A 7,885-nucleotide genomic window follows, 5' to 3' on the forward strand; every position below is an offset into this window, starting at 1 on the left:
AGCTGTATGCCAGCTCTTAAAATTAAGTAACCCAGGGAGGGACAGTCTCTCCAGGCAGCAAGGCCCCAGATACCAGACCATCACGAATACAGGGAATAAGAAAACATATTACTACACATATACATACTCTTTGTCTCAGCAATTTACCATCCAGGAACTGATACTGTGAAAGTCCACACGTAAGCAGAGATGCATAAACCACAAATACTCAGTGCAGCACTGCTTGCAGCTACTCAGTTTCTGGTGTTCTTGGAGGCTAAGAAGGGAGGCTGTGACAAGAGAAGAAAGTTGGGGCTCCAACAAAGCACTATTACAGGTGTGGGTGTTCCTGGGGTGTTCTAACTACTAACTAGAACATGGCGACAGTGGTTCTTAAACTTCAGTTGGCATCCAAATCACCTAAAGGGCTTATTAAAACAGAATCCAGATCTCTGCTCCCCATCTCTAGAATTTTTTATTCTAGAATTCTAGAAAAAGGTATGCGCCTTCAAAATGTACATTTTTAATGAGTTCCAGGTAATTCCAATACTGCTGGTCTAGAGACCACACTTTGAGAAGCACTGCCTAAGAGGAAGAGCTGTTGAATGAGGACATCAATTTGGAGAAGACTTTTTTTTAAAGATAGTTTATTGTCAATTTTAATATAGTTTCTTTTTTTTAATATAGTGTATCGTCATACAACACCCAGTGTTCATCCCAATAAGTGCCCTCCTCAATGCCCATCACCCATTTTCCCCTCTCCCTCACCTCCCATCAACCTTCGGTTTGTTCTCAGTATTTAAGAGTCTCTTATGGTTTGCCTCCCTCCCTCTCCATTCTAACAGCTCAACTCAACTGACCTTGACAAAGCAGCAGCAATCAACCACACCTGTGAGACTGCATGAGCAAAGCCTGCCACCAGAGGGCGGTGCTAGAGGTCTTGGGCACCCTAGTTTGTACAGAGATACTATCCTAATTAGACCTGACTTAATTAAATGACACATTTCCAGAATCTATCATGTTTTGTGTAGAACTCATCTCAAAAATAGTGTAATCATACTGATCTGAATTATAGAATAGGAACTCTGAGATTTCTTCAGTTATTGTCACTTAAAGATAGCTTTTACAATGTCAATTATTTTCAGAAAAAGGATGATAGAGACAAAAGGAATACTATTAATATGTGATGTTTTATAAATAAATTCTAAGAATTGAATCAAAATAATTCAGTTTCAGAACACTCGAGTCAAATATTACTCCCACTGAGGAATAGATTACAAAGTAGAAACACAAATTTTCTGGTGTTATCAAAAGCTAATAACTATTTTCTATTGTTCAGTATTTAAAACAGGAAGGTGTCCCTTCCAAATCTGAGAAATTAGGAAAGTTTTAGATAATGACCTCACTTCTTTCTGAATATGACATGCCATATTATTCGATTTTAACAATAATCTGTAATTGCAGTGACTAGATCTTAATTCACAGATCCACACACTATCTCTGAGATGGTTGGTAAAGGATGGCAATGGTTGGCTAATAGGGACAAAGAATAAAGACCAGTGAATATCCAGGTTAAACAGATCGCATTTACAGTTGAGTAGCACATTTCCCAGCTATTAATACCAAGGACTAATCATAGTTCATACATCCTCACTCTTCACAGCCTGGCAAAAGGCTTTGGCAGCAGAAGGCTGAGTCATTTTTATCTGCCCGTTGCCATGGGATTCCATTGCCCTGGAGACCCTTCTACCAGAGCCTGCAGCACCAGCCACAGCGTCACTCATACTGGGAGCTCTCCCAGAGCAGGAGCCAAGGTGGCACCAGTGATCTCGGTTCAAAATCAGAAAGTGTCACTTCCGCAACGGTTAAGTGAATTTTCCCTTTTCCATGAGTAAGCTATTTAGTCTGGTCATTTCTGCTTTTAATCTAATTCCATGAAATGTGTGTGTGTGTGTGTGTGTGTGCACGCGCCAGTGTGTGTAACTGAAGTATAACTGACTTCTAATGCAGCAATATGACAGACGAATTACTATATTGACCTACCTCTTCTCTGAGCATAGAATGTTAAGATTTATGTGATTCAGTCATGAGTTCTGCCACTCTGTCTCATGCTAAAAAAACCTGAAAAAAGGAAAAAGGAAAAGAAAAAAGCATAAAATATTTCAACATAATAAGTCACCAATAAATATAGAAAACACATATTGAAAATTCATGAAATATGTATATTTTATGTTTTAGGATTAGGACTAAATATATCTGTTAGGTAAAATTTCCATGAAATAGCATTCATCTGTTTCTTTGTAAAATTACTCAGAGTCTAGACTGAAATTTAGCTTTACTTTCAATAAGGAAAATTTTTCTTAGCAAATTAATAATATAAGCCCACCCAATAAGGTGATGTTTAAACTTCTTACGAATACGTATTTTTTCAAATATTCTAGAACAACTTAGAAGCATTGATTTATACTGGAATAATTTATATGTATATATCATTTTTATCTGCCTGGTAACATTTTATCTGTTGCTTGCTTAAGATTCTTCTATAATAATTCATTAGCTTTACTGAAATATTTGTGGTACATAAAAGTTATTCAACACCATTTTTTAGATTTATATTTTATAGTAATTTATGCAAGAATTAGTCAAACTGGAAGAGATGAAAAGACTCAAAGATCAATGTTATGTTTCTCTACAATTCTATGATAAAAGAATAATTTTATGAAAATATAATTTTTATTCAGTTACTATTTATGGAATGTCTACTATGCACAAAGAGCATTGGCTGCTACGACAGGAGCTGGTAAGTACCTATCTACTATTCCTTCTCCACATCTCACCGAAGAGCAGAACCCTCCTTTCTGTTTCATGTGGACATGACCGTGCACCAGGCTGATAAACTACACTTCCCAGCATCCTTCTCAGATAAAGATGGACACATGAATGGCCAGTAGAGCAGAGCAGAAGGTACCAGTGGGGCTGACTTGGCTAGATGTGAGCCCTTCCACATTTCATTGGCTTGTGCCTAAGGGCGGGAGCTTCAGGGTAAGAGCCAGCATTCAAAAGGCCAGAGATGAACAAGAAAAGGACACTGGAAGAATGGTGACTGTATTAGTTAGGGTTCTCCAGAGAACTAGAACCACAGAATATATGTGCATATATATATATATATGTGTGTGTGTGTGTGTGTGTGTGTGTACACACACACACACACACACACACGGTTAAATAGTTAAATCACATATATACATATATATGTACACACACATATATATGACTTATAAGGAATTGATTCACATGATTATAAAGTCCTAAGATCTACAGGCAGCAGCAAACTGAAAACCCAGGAAAGTGGATGTTTCAATTTGAGTCTGAAGGCTGGAAAAAAACCTAAAAATAAAGGCAGTCAGGCAGGAGGAGTCCACATTTACTCAGCCTTTTGGTTCTATTGAAACTTCAATTGATTGGATTTGGCCTACTCACATTAGGGAGGACAATCTGCTTTACTTAGTCTACCAATTCATATGTTAATCTGGTCCAGACACCCTCACAGACACACTCAGAAAAATGTTTGATCGAATATCTGGGCACTCCGTGGTCCACGCTGACACACAAAATTAATCATCGGCCATCACGGATCTTCCCTGGACAGCAAGCCTCCAGACTTCTTTTATGTAAAAGAAGACTAAATCTTTACCTTACTTAACTCATTGCTTTTCAGGTCTCTCTTATAGCCAAATGCAATGTCTAACTGATGTATGACTATAAACACCTCTAAATATGGATTTCCCGTAAATATTTTAAATTTTCAAACATTAATATCACATGATAAACTCTAAGCCAATATCTCCTGAGAGTTATCTAAGATTAGGACCTAAAATTGTTCCTAAACCAACTTATGTGATGATAAACTATAAATGTTATCATACTAAAGTGTATAAATATTCTTTCTTACTGAAAATATTGTCCTATTTTCTTTATTTTTTATCTACTTCACCTGGCTAATTCAGATTCATGTTTCATAATTGAGGACATGCCGACCCTTCTAGAAAGACTCCCAAGTTATCCTTATCAAATTTTATTCTTTCAGTGATGGTCCTCACTGTATTCTACTATATGAGTACCTAGTTATTCCATGAGCCCTCAGAGAACTGGGTGTATGTTTTATGGAGGTTTCATTCTTCTAAATAATTTGGTCTTCAAGTGAGGAGAGCTAGATTAATCTTGCTTCTGAGTTCATTGCACATTCTCACACTTGGTCCTTGCTAGACCACCCACCACTTAGTTTTACCTATTTGTTTACTCATTTGTTTAATTAATTCCTTAATCTCTATCTAACACCCCATTTCCTCTTTGCCATCACATAGGCAACCTGTGTAATATGATAATGCACACTCTTGTCTTTGTTCTTGTATAAGTTTTTAACATTTTTATAAGTGGTCCTGTGTTATAATATATGTTTTAATTTGGTGATTAAACTTATTCTGTATTTTAATTTGTTTAATTAACTATATTTTTTAAATCTATCCATGGTGCTATGTATACATTTAATCAACTTTTTCTAACTGGTGCATAATGTTCTCTGGTATACAGTTGCCACAATTTACCTATTTGTTTGAAACATATTTTCCTATTTTGCTATCTTCCCACTAATTATGTTATCCACTTAATCCCTCACTGAACATGGGGCACCTGGGTGGCTCAGTCGGTTGAGTGTCCAACTCTGATTTCGGCTCAGGTCATGAACTCACGGTTCATGGGATCAAGTCTCACTTCGGGCTCTGTGCAGACAGCATGGAGCCTGCTTGAGGTTCTCTTTCTCCTCTCTCTGCCCCTCCCCACCAAACTCTCTCTCTCAAAATAAATTAACTTTTTTAAATAACATAAATCCTTTACTGAACAGAAATGCTTAATTTTGGTGTAAAAATAATCAGGGGTCATCTGGGTAATTTAGTTGGTTGGTTGGGCATCCAACTCTTTCTTGATTTCAGGTCAGATCAGGATCTCACAGTTCTGTTCATGATTTGGTTCATGAGATCAAGTCCCATGTAGAGTTTTGCAGTGACAGAGTGGATGGAGCCTGCTTGGGATTCTCTGTCTACCTCTCTCTCTGCTCCTCCCTGGCTTCTCTTTCTCTCTCTCTCTCTGTCTCTGTCTCTCTCTCTTCCTGGCTGCTCTCTCAAAATAAATAAACATTTAAAATAATAATAAACAATATTCTACCTCATAGATTATAATTCACTTTATGTAAGAAGTTCTGCCCCACCCTATCTCTTAATCACAAAGATAGATCTTACATTTTCCTTTATTAACTTTCCGATTTTGTCTTTCATATTTAAGTATTTAATCCATCTGGAGTCTATCATTGTATATGGGATCCAGTTTTATTTTTCTCCATATAGTAAAATATTCTCTCTCAACATCATCTACCAGACAATTAGTTCGTTTCCCATTATTTATGTCTTCTTTATCATACATGCATATACTAGCCAGTTTCTAAGACTTTTTAACTATCTTTCTTTTTTTTAACCGATTCTTATTCATCGTATGGACCTCTATAACCTTGGAGCCTAGAGGAATGCTTAGAATAATTTTGCTGAATGAGTGATGATAAGCTACTCATAACAGATCCAAAGCTGTTTATTGCCTATAATATTTGTTGCCACTGTTTAATTAAAATATTGCATAAACAAATGAAATGGGATAACAAAGAGAATTATTTTCATAAAATAATTTTGAAAGATTTTGATAAGGAGAATTGTTAAAATACTAGGTGTGGGTTAGGCAACTCTGAATGACTGGGACAGCAGGATGAGAATTTTAAAGACACAGAAGAGTCTTCCACTCTGACGGCTTTAAGCTCTTGTCCACTGTAGAGAAACCGAAACTAAAAAGCACAGATGATGGCTTATGGACATAGTCTACACAAGACAAGTAAATTGGAACTATAAACATAGCTTCTATACTCAAAATGAAAATCACGCCTAATCAAAAGACTGACAGAAGAATGTACATGGATACATTTACATTGAAATAAAATATATCCATGTGTCATTTTTATAAGTCTCTGTTTCAATAAACTTTTCAATTTATCAACCGATTATGAGATCAGATATGAGAGCTTCAATAAAGCAACTATGTAAAAATGGTTACAAGTTTTAAATGAGCTGCACATTCAAAACTTGGGGACATATCTAGAAAACTGTTCTCTGAGAATATATTTAAATCACTCTGAGAATATATGTAAAATCAACACTAAATATAAGCATGTTTAATCACTTGCTTTTCTTAGATTATTAGACATAGAGATAGTACAGTAAAGATTATTTCAAGATGGGGGTTGAACACATACATCTTTAGATCTTCTTAAAAGGAACAAATCCACAGCAACAGTGACAAACAGAAAGAATGCGACCAGCTCCTGGGAAATTTTGAGGAATTCCTGAAAGATAGGAAGCAGATGGAGTTAGAATGTCAGGGAAACAAAATCAGAGAAAACAATAGTCAAAGCACACAGATGAGAAAATTACTGTTAAAAGCAATTGTGTATACAAAGCTGAGTCACCAAACAAGAGGGCCTCAGGAAATAATCAGAATAATCAAAGTGCCATAATCTTAATAACTAGTGGACCCCTCTTATGTCCACTTATACTAAGCAACAGATGGTAACTATGATTCCTCCAAATATGCTATCTTTAACTAAACCTCCAAAGAAAACATGGGTTCTTAAAAATTTAAGTGATCTTCCAGGATAGGATTCTTAGCACTGTGATGGGAGGGAGGATAGAGAAAACTAGAGTGAAGTCTGAAGAAACGTCACCCTCAGCAAGGAAACCAGATGAAGAAATAAACAAGCAGAGAAAAAGACTTCAGCTTCCCATGCTAACGGACTTTCTGAAATACAGGACTTTCTGGAGTGTATATTTTTGGTATAAAAGATTCCCAGAATAAATATTGGGCCCAAAGAAGTAGAGCAATTCCCCAACTAATTAAAGACCACAGAATGAATAGGGAGCTCCTACACTCTGAAAGAATCTTCACAGTCTGGCAGACCATACACTCATCCTTCCATACATTTCTACAGAAGCCTATTTTAAATTTTTTAAATGTTTTTTATTTATTTTTGAGAGAGAGAGAGAGACAGCGTGAGGAGGGGAGGGTCAGAGAGAGAGGGAGTCACAGAATCCAAAGCAGGCTCCAGGCTCTGAGCTAGCTGTCAGCATAGAGCCTGATGAGGGGCTCGAACTCACAAACTGTGAGATCATGACATGAGCTGAAGCTGGGCGCTCAAACGACTGAATCACCCAGATACCCCTACAGAAGCCTATTTTAATCAGAACATATATTCACAAACAATTAAATATTGATTATCATGTGCAAATATGAGCAATCAAGATTCACTAAAAATTTGAGGAAAACCAACACCACACAAAAAGAAGCACCATATTCACCAAATAAAAGAATACTCAACACAACCAAGTTGAAGGAACAAACAGACACTTCTCCAAAGAGGACATCCAGATGGCCTACAGGCACATGAAACAATGCTCAACATCATGCATCAACAGAGAAATACAAATCAAAACCACACTGAGATACCACCTCACACCAGTCAGAGTGGCTAAAATAAACAAATCAGGACACTATAGATGCTGGCGAGGGTGTGGAGAGACGGGCACCCTCCTACACTGTTGGTGGGAATGTAAACTGCTGCAGCCACTCTGGAAAACAGTATGGAGGTTCCTCAAAAAACCATCTATAGAACTCCCTTATGACCCAGCAATAGCACTGCTAGGGATTTACCCAAGGGATACAGAAGTGCTGATGCATAGGAGCACGTGTACCCCAATGTTCATAGCAGCACTGTCAACAATAGCCAAAACATGGAAAAAGCCTAAATGCCCATCAC

The 7,885-nt window shown here is 37.0% G+C and overlaps 1 long non-coding RNA gene across 2 annotated transcripts in view; it reads right to left on the reverse strand.

The window, feature by feature from the left end:
* Positions 1–757: 757 nt before the first annotated feature.
* The window catches only part of LOC115297063, a 40,248-nt gene continuing 33,120 nt past the window's right edge, over positions 758–7,885 (reverse strand). For both annotated transcript variants that reach the window (XR_003911239.1, XR_003911240.1), the window contains exons 6-7: positions 6,329–6,418; positions 758–2,100 (exon numbers count right to left, since the gene is read on the reverse strand). This is a non-coding gene — a long non-coding RNA (uncharacterized LOC115297063). The remainder of the gene's footprint in view (positions 2,101–6,328; positions 6,419–7,885) is intronic.

This window comes from Suricata suricatta, chromosome 7, assembly GCF_006229205.1.
Source record: "Suricata suricatta isolate VVHF042 chromosome 7, meerkat_22Aug2017_6uvM2_HiC, whole genome shotgun sequence".
NCBI lineage: Eukaryota > Metazoa > Chordata > Mammalia > Carnivora > Herpestidae > Suricata > Suricata suricatta.